The sequence below is a fragment of the Podarcis liolepis genome (assembly GCF_965112155.1).
Source record: "Podarcis liolepis genome assembly, chromosome: 15".
Taxonomy (NCBI): Eukaryota; Metazoa; Chordata; class Lepidosauria; order Squamata; family Lacertidae; genus Podarcis; species Podarcis liolepis.
This window is the reverse complement of record NC_139566.1, coordinates 5273150-5289433: the sequence shown is the minus strand read 5'-3', so window position 1 is coordinate 5289433 and position 16284 is coordinate 5273150. Positions and strand designations below refer to the sequence as shown.

Genomic DNA, 16284 nt, shown 5'->3' with positions numbered 1-16284 from the left:
TCATTAGCTAAAGTGGTGCTTCAGGTTAAGAACGGTTTCAGGTTAAGAACGGACCTCCGGAACGAATTACAGTGGTACCTCGGGTTACATACGCTTCAGGTTACACACTCCACTAACCCAGAAATAGTGCTTCAGGTTAAGAACTTTGCTTCAGGATAAGAACAGGAGGCTTCATTAGCTAAAGTGGTGCTTCAGGTTAAGAACAGTTTCAGGTTAAGAACATACCTCTGGAATGAATTAAGTACTTAACCCGAGGTACCACTGTATGCATAAAACACTAAAAGACAGAGAAAATAAGTAATTTTTTTTTAAAAAAAGGAACATAGGAAACTGAATTATATGCCCAGGGAGACTTCTGGAAATAAATCAAGCTTTATGGAGGCATCTAAAACAATACAGAACGGGGCGTTGTGATGGTGTCGGTGTTTGTGACGCAGCGACGAGGCCATTTTTTTGTTTTTCCATTATAAATTGTACATGTCTTTTCTTCTGTTATGCAAACCATGGCAGCACTAGATGGGAGCATAGCTGTCAACCGTCCCTTATTTGGCGGGAAAGTCCCTTATCCCAGCGCCGTGTCCCGCTGCTGTCCCTTATTGATGATGTCCCTTAAATTTCCCGGGTTTCAAAGGAAGCAGCTCCTCTCCCTCCCTCCCTGCCAGCCAGGGAGGAGGGAGGCTCCAACTGTGTTGCTTGGCTGCGTTGCTCACCCAATAAGGAGTCTAAGAACGACTGGGGGGTGGAGCTTGCATGCCTTGTGCCGATCAAATCGGCCGCGTTGCCTGGGGACTCACCCTTGCTCAGCGCTTCCCAGCAGAGGGGTGACGGTGGTTTTCCTTGCTGCATCCCCTTTGCCGGGTAGCTGCGCTGTGGGAACCACCGCTTGAGGCTTCGTTTGGCTCCCGGCTGGGCTTTCTGCCTTTGGCTCAGAAGTTGAACATACCTGTGTTTGGAAAATCCCTTATTTTGGCTGCTGATCCCTTATTTTCGAGGCTGCTGGTCCCTTATTTTCAAATCTGTAAGTTGACAGCTATGGATGGGAGTCTCTTGGCAATCAAGCATCCTCTGTCGATATTGTGTACTGGTTAGAGTGCTGGACTGGGACCTGGGAGAGACCTGGGTTCGAATCCCCATGTGGCCCTGAAGCTCACTGGGTATGACCTCTCAGCCTGGCCTACCTCCCACGGTTGTTGGGAGGGTGAAATGGAGAATTGGAGAAGTGCGCAAACACCATCTTGTGCCCCTTGGAGAAAAGGAGGGATATAAATAAAACGATAAGTAAATAAGCAGGTGTTGATGATAGAATTTGTTCATTTATTTATTTTACATAAACCAGATTGAGGTTCCTTGTGACCAAAAGCGGCATATAAACATGCGAAAGGAAATAAAATATCTGTCAGGCGCTGCACAGGATTTTAAAGAAAAGTCTCAGCAGGATCTCACAACTTAATTTCCCTGAAGCCAAACCCAGCATGAGCTATCCCTGGGAGAAACTGCTACGGACCAGGGGTCAGCAAACTTTTTCAGCAGGGGGCTGGTCCACTGTCCCTCAGACCTTGTGGGGAGCCGGACTATATTTGGGGGGGGGGGGAATGAACGAATTCCTATGCCCCACAAATAACCCAGAGGTGCATTTTAAATAAAAGGACAAATTCTACTCATGTAAAAACACGCTGATTCCCGGACCATCTGTGGGCTGGATTGGGAAGGCGATTGGGCTGGATCCAGACCCTGGGCCTTAGGTTGCCTACCCATGTACAGTGGTAAAGGTAAAGGTAAAGGGACCCCTGACCATTAGGTCCAGTCATGGCCGACTCTGGAGTTGTGGAGCTCATCTCGCTCTATAGGCCAAGGGAGCTGGCATACAGCTTCTGGGTCATGTGGCCAGCATGACTAAGCCGCTTCTGGAGTACCAGAGCAGCGCACGGAAACACCATTTACCTTCTCGCCGGAGCGGTACCTATTTATCTACTTGCACTTTGACGTGCTTTCGAACTGCAAGGTTGGCAGCAGCAGGGACCGAGCAACGGGAGCTCACCCCGTCGCGGGGATTCGAACCGCTGACCTTCTGATTGTCAAGTCCTTGGCTCTGTGGTTTAACCCACAGCGCCACCCACGTCCCATGTACAGTGGTACCTCAGGTTAAATACTTAATTCGTTCCAGAGGTCCGTACTTAACCTGAAATTGTTCTTAACCTGAAGCACCACTTTAGCTAATGGAGCCTCCTGCTACCGCTGTGCCGCCGCTGCACGATTTCTGTACTTATCCTGAAGCAAAGTTCTTAACCTGAAGCACTATTTCTGGGTTAGCGGAGTCTGTAACCTGAAGCGTATGTAACCCGAAGTACCACTATACATAGCTGTAAACTTTTCCCTTTTCTTGTGAAGAATCCTATTCGGAATAAGGAAATTTCCCTTAAAAAAAGGGAAACGTTGACAGCTATGATGTGCTAGTCCATGAGAAGAACTTAGCAGACATGCATACAGGCATGTTTTTATTTATTTTTTATTCTATGCATTCATTTATATCTCACCTTTTCTCCAAAGAGCGCATGGGTAGACCTGGGGGCTACATGCTACTGCCCCCCCCCCCCACTTTTCACTGTTTTCTCCTCACAACAACCCTCTGAGGCAGATTAGGCTGGACGTAGCCAGGGGGGCAGCTACCCCCCAATCAATAAAAATCAATAAAAAGGCATAGCAAACCGAGGTTCTGTCTCCCCCCCCAATAACAAAAGGCCTGCCCCACCCCACAAATATCCTGGCTATGCCCATGGCCACTGAAGGGAAATTATTTGAACCCAGGACACTACACCAAACCTTATTTTTTGTGACTGTAGCTTTTTTATTAAAAAACAAAAAAACTTTAAAAAAATAATTTGTGTTTTAATTGTTGCAACCCACCCGTGAGACTTTAGAGTGAAGGAAGAGTAATTAATACTACTAATAGTAATTAATACTACTAATAATAATAAAATACAAAAATAATACTAATAATACATCTAATTGGCTCTTCAAACGTGAGCTCCCTCCGCGTGGCAAAAAGCAACCTATTGATCTATTTATTTATTTTAATTTAATTCGTGCCGCTCTTGAGCATAAAACTCACCCACCCAGAAGTGAAGCTATTCACGTTACTAACTAAAAAAAAAAGGAAGGGGATCTTTTCTCAAGACCGATTAATAGGTCCAAATAAATTTTCTAGATGCGCCATAAATCAATAAAAAATGGTGACGCTATGAAAAAGCGAATTACACTTCTATTTGGGAGCTAAGGACCCCATTCGGATCCTCATTCCCACGACCCTCTCTCGTCCTGCGCGTCGCGGGTGGGGAAAAAACCGAAAGGGACACGCGGCGCGTGCGAATGCGCGCTTGATTGACGCGGCAGGCGACTCATTCATTCTTATGTAACTTTCACTCACGCCGCGGGTGCCGAGAAGCGCCAGCGGGCTCCCCATTGGCCCGTCCCGGCCGGATGGAACGCCGCGCCATTGGCCGGCGCCTGGGTGTGGGCGTGGCCCGGAGTCCCATTCATGGCCCGGCCGCCGCCTCCTTACTCCTCAGACACGTGTGCGGCCCGGAGGGGAGGGAGCGGGAGGCGTCGGCGGGCCGCTGCCTTGTTTACCTAAAAGTGGAAGGAAGATCACTGCAAAGAGAGAGAGAGAGAGAGAGCGCAGGGAGAGGAGTTTGCCCTCCCAGAACATTCCTGCCCGTCCAGATTCCTCAAAGCAGGCTGTCTTTCAGCACCCATAGGTGCAGCTGCGGTGGGGCCGGATGACAGAGTGGGGCTGGGGCAGGGGGCATGACCTGTGGTGCCCTATTATTTCTCTGTTTGTTTATTTTTAATTACCCACCCTAAGGTCCCAGGCTCCTTAATGGATCCCTGCCTTGCCGTGGCGACGGGGCTTGAATAACTCAGAGAAGCTATGAGCTATGCCGTGCAGTTCCACCCAAGATGGACAGGTCATAGTGGAGAGTTTTGACCAAACGTGATCCACCTGGAGCAGGAACCTGCAAGCCACTCCAGTATCTTAAAATAGATTTTTAAGACAGCATCTTTAAAAGCAGAGACATCACCTTGCCAACAAAGGTCCGTATAGTTAAAGCTATGGTTTTCCCAGTCGTGATGTATGGAAGTGAGAGCTGGACCATAAAGAAGGCTGATCACCAAAGAATGGATGCTTTTGAATTCTGGTGCTGGAGGAGACTCTTGAGAGTCCCATGGACTGCAAGGAGATCAAACCGATCCATTCTGAGGGAAATCAGCCCTGAGTGCTCACTGGAAGGACAGATCCTGAAGCTGAGGCTCCAATACTTTGGCCACCTCATGAGAAGAGAAGACTCCCTGGAAAAGACCCTGATGTTGGGAAAGATGGAGGGCCCAAGGAGAAGGGGACGACAGAGGACGAGATGGTTGGACAGTGTTCTCGAAGCTACCAGCATGAGTTTGACCAAACTGTGGGAGGCAGTGGAAGACAGGAGGGCCTGGCGTGCTCTGGTCCAGGGGGTCACGAAGAGGCGGACATGACTAAACAACAACAACAGCAAAAGGTCCCAGGGCAGGTTGCAGCTTTAAACCACAATATTTAGAACAATTAAAAACAACTTAAATCATGCACTAACCATTGGTCATGCTGGCCGCTGAGGGTCGCTGGGTGTCCAGTGACCGACTCTGGGGTTGCGGCACTCATCTCGCTTTATTGGCCGAGGGAGCCGGCGTACAGCTTCCATGTCATGTGGCCAGCATGACTAAGCCGCTTCTGGTGAACCAGAGCAGCGCACGGAAACACCATTTACCTTCCCGCTGGAGTGGTACCTATTTATCTACTTGCACTGGTGTGCTTTCGAACTGCTAGATTGGCAGGAGAGAACTGCCGACCTTCTGATCAGCAAGTCCTAGGCTCTGTGGTTTAACCCACAGGGCCACCCGCGTCCCTTGGAATCACCTGCAAATTGAATGAGCATCCGCTGAGTACCTCATTACTGAGCTAGCTTCAGTTTAAGGCACCTTCCTGTCCCTGAACCATGAGGTCTGGAATCTTACTTTTATTTTTAAGGGAAGAGTTGTGGCTCCGTGGCAGAACACCTGCTTTGCATGTAGAATGTCCCTGATTCAATCCGTGGTAGAGACGGGGGCGGCTCCCGGCCTGAAACCCTGGATAGCTGCTGCCAGTCAGTGTGGGCAGTACTGAGGTAGATGGACTCAGCAGCCTGACTCTTTGAATTGACCCTTCATTCAGAACCACGAAGAGCAAGGTTTCTATTTTAAATGGCACCCTCTTTCCTCACTTCTACGAGGACCGGGCGAGACTGTACCTTAGTTACGTTGTGTGCAAAAGGTCCCAGCTCCTGGAACACCAGGAGACCTGCTGCCAGCCAGTGTCAGCAATACTTAGATGGATGGACCGAAGGTCTGACTCAGTGCAACTCCTGTGTAGTGTGGCGTTGCTTGTTTTTAATACAAAGCGGTGTTCAAAAGCATGACCCGCCCTTGCAGTCTAAAATGGTGCGCTTTGCTAATACCACCCAGGGCTTTGCCATCTTCCCACCTCATTTTGTTAAGTAAATAGTTCAACCTGTGTGCGGCTGTTGGCAGAAGACAGGGCTCATCCAGAACCTGTTTCCGCTGCCAGGGTGTGGGCTACCTTCGCTTGGAACACCTTAAAAAAAACTGCTTCTGAATATTCTCCGTAAGCAACTTTCTCCCTCTGGCATGAAGTGCAACCTGAACTGCACCTGTTGAATTTCTTCCTCACATGCAGCAGCAAAACGGACTTGCCTTGCTTCCTTCCCCACACCACCGCAATGGCAAGGGTCAAAAAATTCACAACTTTTCTTCTGGTGGCATCTGAGATCTTTGCTCAAAGCTTCTCCGGTTGAAACTGCTTGGTAGTCTCAGCAAAGGAAAAACGGATACAGAAACTTACGGAATATGCAGAAATGGCGAAACTTACCGGAAGAATAAGAAATCAAGATAACAATTTTTAAATATATATATATAAAAGAATGGAAATGGTTTATTGAATATTTACAGATAAATTGTAAACAGATAACGACATTGGCAGGATTATTGCAATAACCTGCAGTTTCGCAAGAGTATATATTTAAAGAAGATGAATAAATGAGCAAATTGAGTTAATTTGGATATGCAGAAGATATTAAGAATAAATTTAAGGAACCGCAGAAAGAGGGGGAAGGAAGTCAAGTTTTGAAATGTCAAAATGATTGCAACATTAGTGAAATGTATAAACTTGAAAAGTATAAATAAATTAATTAAAAATTAAAAGAACCTGCTTGGAATGCCAGCTAATTCAGTCACCAAAATATCTCTATCTCTCCCTTGGGGAGAAAAGTAGCAATCCCACATCTAATTGCCTCTCCTATTAGAGTTCTCTGGGCAGGACTTGACAATGTCATCCTATGTGTGCCTGCTCATCAGTAAACTTTCTTTTTTTCTAATGGAGCTTACTCCTAGGTAAAGGGTGCAGCCCAGATCCCTGGTCCCCAAACTCCCCCCCCCCCGACCATCTTAAAATTGCTGAAAGTCCTGGCGGGCCGCTTAAATGATTTTTCTGCCTGCTGTAGATGAAGGTCTACCAGACTTGTGTGTGGAGCACACTGCTTTACGGAAGCAAGGTATGAGCAACTTACAACCAGTGGTACCTCTGGATACGAACGGGATCCGTTCCAGAGCCCCGTTCGCATCCTGAAGTAAACATAAGACGCGACTGCGGGTCGTATCTCGCCACTTCCACGCATGCACGTGATGTCATTTTGAGCATCTGCGCATGCGTGAGTGGCGAAACCCGGAAGTAACGCGCACTGTTACCGTATTTTTCCCTCTATAACACGCAGATTTTTTCTCCTAAAAAGGAAGGGGAAATGTCTGTGCGTGTTATAGAGCGAATGTGTGGTCCCTGGAGCCAAAAAATTAGACAAAAATCAAATCGCGCTTCACGGAGAAGGGAAACCTGAAAAGAGGAAGCGGCTGCTTTCCTGCATTCTGCCTCAGGGTCTTACTGCCCACCCTGCTCTGTTTCGTTGCTGTGTTTGCTCAACGGAACAAAGAGCAGGGAAAGCCCCCCCCCCCTCCAGGCAAGCAGAGGGGAAAGCAGAGTCGTTCCTTCTAATTCCTCTCTGTGCTCCGGTGCTGCGTCTAGGGACTAGCAGGCAACATGCAGGTGGGGGAGAGAGAGAGAGAGAGAGAGAGAGAGAGAGAGAGAGAGAGAGAGAGCTGGCTGGTTTGGGTGCTTGGGTGGGGGGAAACCTTTGCCTTTCTTTCCTCCCTCCCGTTAAATCCCTCTCCTGCATTTTTAGCCAGCTGCTTCTCTGCACACCCCTCTCATGCTCCTTTTCCCTTCTTTGTTTTTCCTTCCCTCCCCACTTAAAATGTGGTTACAAAGCATAGATCCACATGGATCCTCAGAATCTTTGCATTGGGTCACCCAAATTCACCATCAGATCACATAGCATGTCCATGGCTACAGCCTGCCCCCCCCCCCAAATCACGCACCCACTGTTGCCTGGGGCTGCAATGGTGCAAAAACGTGGTTAAAAAGCATAGATCCACATGGATCCTCAGAATCTTTGCATTGGGTCACCCCAAATTCACCATCAGAGCACATAGCATGTCCATGGCTACAGCCTGCCCCCCCAAAATCACGCACCCACTGTTGCCTGGGGCTGCAATGGTGCAAAAACGTGGTTAAAAAGCATGGCTCCACATGGATCCTCAGGATCTTTGCATTGGGTCACCACAAATTCACCATCAGATCACATGTCTGTGGCCACAGCATGAAGCACAAAAATGATACATCCACTGTTTCATTCAGAATGTTTTTTCCCTTGTTTTTCTCCTCTAAAAACGATGTGCGTGTTATGGTCAGGTGCGTGTTATAGAGCGAAAAATACGGTACTTCCGGGTCGCCGCGGAGCACAACCTGAAAATACTTAACTTGAAGGTACTTCAACCCGAGGTATGACTGTACAGTGGTACCTCTGGTTACATGCTTAATTTGTTCCGGAGGTATTTGCTGCTGCCGTGCCCTTCCTTCACGATGTGATTCCTTCCCTGCCCTGTCTCCAATCACACACACACACACACACACACACACACACACACACAAAGACACACACCCTGTCCTAGAAGACTCGTGCTTGGCATAGCCACCCGAGCGAGACAATCACTCCTTGCCTCCCTCCGGAATCCATCCAACCTGCCTGGTGGTCTTCAATCTGTAGCAAGGCGGGGGAACCCAGGCATCCGGGGCAGACGAGGCCCCACCACAAGTCATGGTGAGGCTGTGGGTTTGGGGTACCACCATTAAAGGCAAGACAGGGGAAGATGCAGTGGTGATTCCCATAGGGAACATCAGTGGCGTAGCGTGGGGGGTGCAGGGGGGGCCGGCCGCACCGGGTGCAACATCTGGGGTTAGGGTTAGGGGGCGCAAATCCACGGGTTAGGGGGCGCAAATCCATGGGTTAGGGGGCGCAAATTACTTGCCTTGCCCCGGGTGCTGACAACCCACGCTACGTCACTGGGGAACATATCTACTGGGAGGTTCTCCTGTGGAAACCTCACTAAGGACATAAGATCTCTGGCCCTTGTTTTCCCCGATGCATAGGTGGCCACCCTATCATTCAGTGAGCATCAGGTGCAAGGGCTGCTATAAACTACTGAGCTGCCCCAGAAACAGCTGCATCATTGGCTAAATAAATACCGTATCAACCTGGAAAAACAGTGACCATTGTGCTAGGGAACTTGTTCTCTTATACAGTGGTACCTCGGGTTAAGTACTTAATTCTTTCCGGAGGTCCTTACTTAACCTGAAACTGTTCTTAACCTGAAGCACCACTATAGCTAATGGGGCCTCCTGCTGCCGTTGCGCCGCCGGAGCACGATTTCTGCTCTCTTCCTGAAGCAAAGTTCTTAACCCGAGGTACTATTTTTGGGTTAGCTGAGTCTGTAACCTGAAGCGTCTGTAACCCGAGGTACCACTGTAGTATTAATCAGGCTATGGCCATGTCCTTCCTCCCTCGTCAGAGGCAGTGCGCTTGACAATAACACTTGCAATTGGTTGAGTGTGTTGTTGCACTCCTGCCCTGCTTAGGGCTCCTCACTGAAGCATCCGATGAGCCACTTTGAGAACAGGATATTGCACTAGGCGGGCCGGATCCAGCCTGACTCATTTTACATTGCTCCAGTCACCAGTCTCCAAGGAAGGGGTCAGCAAACTGTTGCCGGTCTGTTGCCATTGCTCTGGTGGCCAACAGCCAGAGCCTGTCAACGGAGCTGCCAAACTTAGCAGCAGTTTTTTGTTTTTGGAAGGGGAAAAAAATTATCTCCCTCGATGGCGCGATGCTGCTGCTGACTCACCGCTCTGTTCCAGGCAGCTGGCTTGGGAGAGGCTGATGTCGAACAGGAACGCAGTGTTCCCTTCGCTCAGGGCGGGAATATCTCCCCCCACTCTCTTAAAACAGAAAGGGCCATAAAACTTTACGACCTGCCAGTTATGTAACAAATTCCGGAGTTTGGATAGAGAAGTGTTATTGCAACGGCTAATCAGCGGAATTTGCGGTGTGGCGCATTGCGAGCCTCTTGAGGGCTTGCCAAAGCCACATCTTGGTGTGCGACCTTGCTGGGGGGGAAATCAAAGCTCTCCCCTGCCCCCTTGGACTCAGCAAGTGTTGCTGCAACAGAATGTTGTTGGTTTATTCATGCCACCTTTCCCCCCCGACAGGAACTCAAGGCAGCTTTCAAATAAATGAAGAATAAAGATAAAGGTAAAGGGACCCCTGACCATTAGGTCCAGTTGTGACTGACTCTGGGGTTGCGGTGCTCATCTCACTTTATTGGCCAAGGGAGCCGGCGTACAGCTTCCGGGTCATGTGGCCAGAATGACTAAGCCGCTTCTGGCGAACCAGAGCAACGCACGGAAACGCCATTTACCTTCCCACTGGAGTGGTACCTATTTGCACTTTGATGTGCTTTCAAACTGCTAGGATGGCAGGAGCTGGGACTGAGCAACGGGAGCTCACCCCGTCGCGGGGATTTGAACCACCGACCTTCTGATCGGCAAGTCCCAGGCTCTGTGGTTTAACCCACAGTGCCACCCGCATCAGTCACCCAAATGGAAGTAACTAAGGCGTGTGTGTCACTGTGGCCAAAAAAGACATCTCATTAAATGAGAAAGTGGTACACCAGGTTGAGTTCTTTGGAGAAAAAGATTGGATTCAAATGCAATGGAATAAGTAAACATAGACCATGGAGAGATGAGGGAGGGAGCAGTTCGTAGGATGAAATGGAGGGGGACAACAACTTCTTCAGATTTGCTTCAGCTACCCTGATGGTGATGACAACTTACGGCAGCAAAGGCGAGTCAGACATTTTTAAAATCAGTGGCCAGTTTCTGCTGGCAGAGTCACGCTACTCCATGCTCAGCGATGCGCCGCTTGCCCTTACGACTTTCTCAGACGAGCCAGCGGGAGGAACTTAATGAATCACGAAGCCGCCGCTGCGATTGGCGGAGAGTCATTCACAATTACGCTCCCTCCTTTTGAGAATGGGCTTGCTGCGCAGGGGAGGGGTCTCCCTGTCGCTTTCATTCGGGCTGGGGTGACGGAGCATGCGCTAATGCGCAAAGGGCGGCAACCGGAAAGAGAACGGGATGCCTGAAGAAAAGAAAAAACCACATGATGCCGGCGCTCCAAAAAAGGTGATTCTTCCATCATGGCGAAACTCCTGTGGTGGGTTTACAAGTGCGCTGAATCAATAAATATTGGCTGCGCTGCAGCAAAATGTTGCTGCGTATATTTCTTACTACGACCCACAAGTATCACCCCCATGTTTCTCCAAGGCCCCTGCTTAGTACCCCTTTTTGAATCAGCACTCACCATTTGAGTTCACTGTTAGAAGGAATGATGGTCTAGAGCAGGGGTAGGCAACCTAAGGTCTGGGGGCCGGATCCAGCCCAATCACCTTCTAAATCCGGCCCACGGATGGTCTGGGAATCAGCATGTTTTTACATGAGTAGAATGTGTCCTTTTATTTAAAATGCATCTCTGGGTTATTTGTGGGGCATAGGAATTTGTTCATTATTTTTTCCCCAAATTATAGTCTAGCCCCCCACAAGGTCTGAGGGACAGTGGACCAGCCCCCTGCTGAAAATGTTTGCTGACCCCTGGTCTAGAGGGCAAGAGGGTTCATTTCGGGGTACAAGCCTAATGGGGTACAATCCACTCTCCTGCACACCAGCTTCCGTTGCAATTATTAGCTAGACGACCGCGCTAGCAGGAGCCCTCACCAGAAGCTGCCCACACTTCTCTGTTTTTATCCACAATGAGGACTAGAAGATTGCTTTCAAAAAACAGAAGTGGAACACCAATAAGATTCTCCACCCCCCTCCAATTCCTCCCTCTGCACATAAAACAGATGCATAAAAATGAGAACTGCCAAGTGGTTGATGGCATTTTAGTTAATTAACCTGTTGGGCACGTTTGAATATGAGTAATCTATATATTTCCAAAGGAGGAAGCATAATTCATTTTGAGATGCGGTGCAACAGACATTGAACTCCCCCCTGTGTGTCAGAGAAGGAAAAATTAATATATTATCTATTAGTATTTATAGACATCTACACACACACAGAGCTGCCTGATTAATTGGGCACACCAATTAATTCACCACCCTGGCATACGCACTTAGCTGGGAGTTAAGTCCCAGTGACTTCAGTGAGGGTTCCTTCTGAATGGGCACAGTGGAAGTTTGTATTTTTTGGAAAATAAAAATGTTGCAGCTTTAATAATGGTAATAAATATTTGCGGAGCTTGCCGTGCGGCGTGCAGAGGGGCTATTGAGTCACGATATCTTAAGCAAGCCGCTCCAGTCCTCTCCCTGCTGGAGGGGCATCATTCTGTCCTACCTTCCAGGGCTTTTGAGAGGAAGTACTAAGAGATAACACATGAGCTACTGTGAATTAGGGGTGCAGGTGGCGCTGTGGGTTAAACCACAGAGCCTAGGACTTGCCAATCAGAAGGTCGGCGGTTCGAATCCCCGCCACGGGGTGAGCTCCCGTTGCTCGGTCCCTGCTCCTGCCAACCTAGCAGTTCGAAAGCACAAAGTGCAAGTCGATAAATAGGTACCTCTCCGGAGGGAAGGTAAACGGCATTTCCGTGCGCTGCTCTGGTTCGCCAGAAGCGGCTTAGTCCTGCTGGCCACATGACCCGGAAGCTGTACGCCGGCTCCCTCGGCCAATAAAGCGAGATGAGCGCCGCAACCCCAGAGTCGACCACGACTGGACCTAATGGTCAGGGGTCCCTTTACCTTTACTAAGATATAACACCTGAGCTACTGTGAAATATCTGAAGCTCAAATAGATCCATAGAGAATTTCCACTGGCCTGCTAAGGACAGTCTCCACACAATAGGTCAAGCTCCTCAAACTCAGCCCTCCAGCTGTTTTTGGCCTACAACTCTCATGATCCCTAGCTAGCAGGACCAGCGGCCAGGGATGATGGGAATTGTAGTCTCAAAACATCTGGAGGGCCGAGGTTGAGGAAGCCTGCAATAGGTTTTTGGAAACAGGAGTGTAGCAGAGTGGTTACAGCAGCCGACATCTCTGAACTCGGTCTGTTCTACCCTGCCTGAAACCCCGGACAGCTGCTGCCAGTCCGTGTAGACAATACTGAGCTTGATGGGCCAATTGCTCTGACTTTATTCATGAGGAATAGAATCTTACTTCATTTCACAGGGAAGGCTCAGAGAACCTGCTTTTCCTGCAGAAAAGGTCCCAGGGGTTCAAGCCTTTTCCGGAAACCCTGGGGAGTTGCTGCCAGTCAGTGTCGGGAATGCTGAGCTCAATGGGCCCGGAGGTCTGATTCAGCTCCTTTTGCTCCATACTTAGGTGTAACTAGAGGACTAGAACCTTACTTCATTTCACAGGGAAAGCTCAAAGAGCCTGCTTTTCCTGCAGAAAAGGTCCCCGGGGTTCAAGCCTTTTCCAGGAACCCTGGGGAGTATCTGCCAGTCAGTGCTGGCAATGCTGAAGTAAATGAACCCAGAGGTCTGACTCAGCTCCTTTTGTTCCAAACTAAGGCGTAACAGCAAAGTGACTCGCTTTTGCTGGAGGAGCCTTACTGTGTCAAGACTGCTGGAACATCCTGACCTGCTTGGATCAGTGGGGAGGAGCTGAGAGGTGGAACCAGAGCTTGGCTGTGGGGCAGCGAGGCAGAGGAGCAACAGGTTTGGCTCTGTGGAAAGTGGGGGGGGGGGCAGGAATTGCAGGAACAACAGAGTGGGAGCTCTCCTGCGTCAAAGTCACCTGGGCCATCTAGGGCAGCACCCCACAGCAGCCGGCAATGTTTCCAGGAAGTCCCAGAAGTGGGTCATGAGGGCACAGAGCCGCCCTTTGATTTTCCATGGGCAGGAGAAGTTCTTTACGCAAGATCTGGTTTTCGACGCAATACGAGGTTCACCTGTGGAACTCCCACAGGATGTGGCAATGGCTTTCAAAGGTCCTTAGGGAAATCCGGAGGAGCTTCATCGAAGGCCACATCAGCAATGATTAAAAAATGATGATGAGCAAAAAATGGAGATAGACTGCCCCTGCTCATGGGGGTTCCATTTTTTTTAATTAAAAATAATAATTTATTGCTGGCACCACAAATAAATCACTGGTGAATATGCAATTAAATTTCTGGTAGCATCTTAAGGGCTGGGAATGCCCCCCATTTCTGAAACCCTGGAGAGCCCTTGTCAGTCACAGTACAGTGGTGCCCCGCAAGACGAACGCCTCGCAAGACGGAAAACTCGCTAGACGAAAGAGTTTTCCGTTTTGGAGGTGCTTCGCAAAACGAATTTCCTATGGGCTTGCTTCGCAAGACGACAATGTCTTGCGAGTTCCTGCTGGTTTTTTTCCTCCCCCCCCCTTTTTCTAAGCCGCTAAGCCGCTTATCAGCTGATCCGATCAGCAGATAAGCCACTAAAAGCCGCTAATAGCACTAATAGCGCTAATCCGCTAATCCTTCAATGGGCTTGCTTCGCAAGACGGAAAAACCGCTAGACGAAGAGAATCACAGAACGGATTCTTTTCGTCTTGCGAGGCACCACTGTAATGAGCTAGATCAGGCATAGGCAAACTCCGGCCCTCCAGATGTTTGGGACTACAATTCCCATCACTCCTAGCTAACAGGACCAGTGGTCAGGGATGATGGGAATTGTAGTCCCAAACATCTGGAGGGCCGGAGTTAGCCTACCCCTGAGTTACCGTAGATGGACCTCAGTGGTCTGGCAGCTCCCAATACAGCTAATTCCCTTCTGCAGCCATCAAAGCAGGGAAGTAGTTCCTGTTTTGCAGAAGCGATCCAGTCCTAGCCTGTCTCATGTAGCAACACCACCGCCTCTTGCTTAAAACTGCCACCCATTTTTCTTATTTATTCAAAGCTGTGTTCTCTGCTTGGCGATGCAAGAACATTTTAATAAGCAGACTAGAAATAATTCCGGTGCATACCTTTCCTGACGCAGCCGGCAATTTCATTGCTGACGAAGGGACTTTTCAAAACAAGGACAGGGATAATTAAAGGTTCCGGAAGCGGGGTGGTCCTTACGTTCAGGGCCGACAAAAGACAAGGAGGGTGTTTGTTTTTTCTTCACCTATTGAATGGTTATTATTTTTTTCAGGGAGTTTCGTTGCTACAAGCGGTGCCAGATTTACGTATAAGCTAAACAAACTATAGCTTATGGCCCCACTCCCTTAAGGCCCCCCAAAAAAATTAAAGGGGAAAAAACTGGATATACATTTCCAAAATATAAGATAAAAAACAAATAAAATAAAACCTACATACAGCAACAGTATTTTGCGTTGTGTAGGCTCCTATGATGTAAGTAATGGGTCCATAAATTACCATATAGCCTATATTCAACACACAAAAACAGTGGTAAACGGCGTTTCCGTGCGCTGCTCTGGTTCACCAGAAGCGGCTTAGTCATGCTGGCCACATGACCCGGAAGCTCTACGCCGGCTCCCTCGGCCAATAAAGCGAGATGAGCGCCGCAACCCCAGAGTCGGCCACGACTGGACCTAATGTTCAGGGGTCCCTTCACCTTTACTTTTACCATTAAGAAGAAGTGTATTACAGTAATCATGTTCGCAACCCACAGCATTCGCAACCTGCATCTGTGCATGTGCGGGTTGCGATTTGGCGCTACGCAAAGCACGATTTAGCGCTTCTGCTCATGCACGACCGCTGAAACCCAGAAGTAACCCATTCTGGTACTTCCTGGTTTCAGCGGTCCGCAACGAGGTGTGACTGTATTAAGCTCAAACTGTATGTAGGTTTTATTTTGTTTTTTATCTTATATTTTAGAAATGTACATCCAGGGTTTTTCCCCCCTTTACAGTGGTACCTCGGGTTAAGTACTTAATTGATTCCAGAGGTCCCTTCTTAACCTGAAACTGTTCTTAACCTGAAGCACCACTTTAGCTAATGGGGCCTCCTGCCAGTGGCGTAGCGTGGGTTGTCAGCACCCGGGGCAAGGCAAGTAATTTGCACCCCCTAACCCATGGATTTTAGCAGGGGGCAGAGAGCTGCAAGTACGAGCGCGCGCCCCCCCCATGTTGCGCCCGGTGCGGCCGGCCCCCCCTGCACCCCCCACGCTACGCCACTGCCTCCTGCTGCCGCCGTAACACAATTTCTGTTCCCATTCTGAAGCAAAGTTCTTAACCCGAGGTAATATTTCTGGGTTAGCAAAGTCTGTAACCTGAAGCGTCTGTAACCTGAGGTACCACTGTAATTTTTTGGGGGGGCCCAAGATAGCGGGGCGCTAAGCTATAGCTTGTTTAGCGAGTCGTAACGGCTCTTCAGCGACCCCGGCTCCTCCTCCTCCTCCCCGCCTTCTCGACCCCCCCCCCTTTTGCTTTGATATTTGGGTCCCTGCCCCACTGACCATCCATCTACCCATGTCTTAGCCCTCCCACTCCCCCCCCCCCCATGTTTCTTCTTACATCAGGGTCTCCACCCCAGAGATTTTCCCTCCCTGGCTCCTCCTCCTCCTCCCCGCCCTGCCTGCTTGCCTCGCCTCCCTGACTCCGGCTGGCACGCCGCTGCCACGTGCGGAAGCCGCCGGCCCCAGACACGGGGCGGGCCACCCCACCGCCAGCCCTCCGCTCTCTCTCTTTCTCTCCCGTGCAGGCCACGTGTAGCAGCCTGCGCCCTCGCTCCTCCCGGCCTGGCCAATCCGAGCGCGGGGCGGCGGGGGGATTGGGCGGAGCCGGAGCGCGGAGGGC

General features: G+C 49.6%; 1 protein-coding gene and 1 long non-coding RNA gene across 2 annotated transcripts in view; one reads left to right on the top strand and one right to left on the bottom strand.

Moving 5' to 3' along the window:
- The window catches only part of LOC310694277 (uncharacterized protein), a 160976-nt gene that overhangs the window by 123031 nt on the left and 21661 nt on the right, over positions 1-16284 (bottom strand). The gene's annotated exons all lie outside the window — the stretch shown is intronic.
- Positions 7097-7609, top strand: LOC310694442. The gene is made up of 2 exons (XR_014519707.1): positions 7097-7156; positions 7199-7609. It is a non-coding gene; the product is annotated as an uncharacterized lncRNA (long non-coding RNA).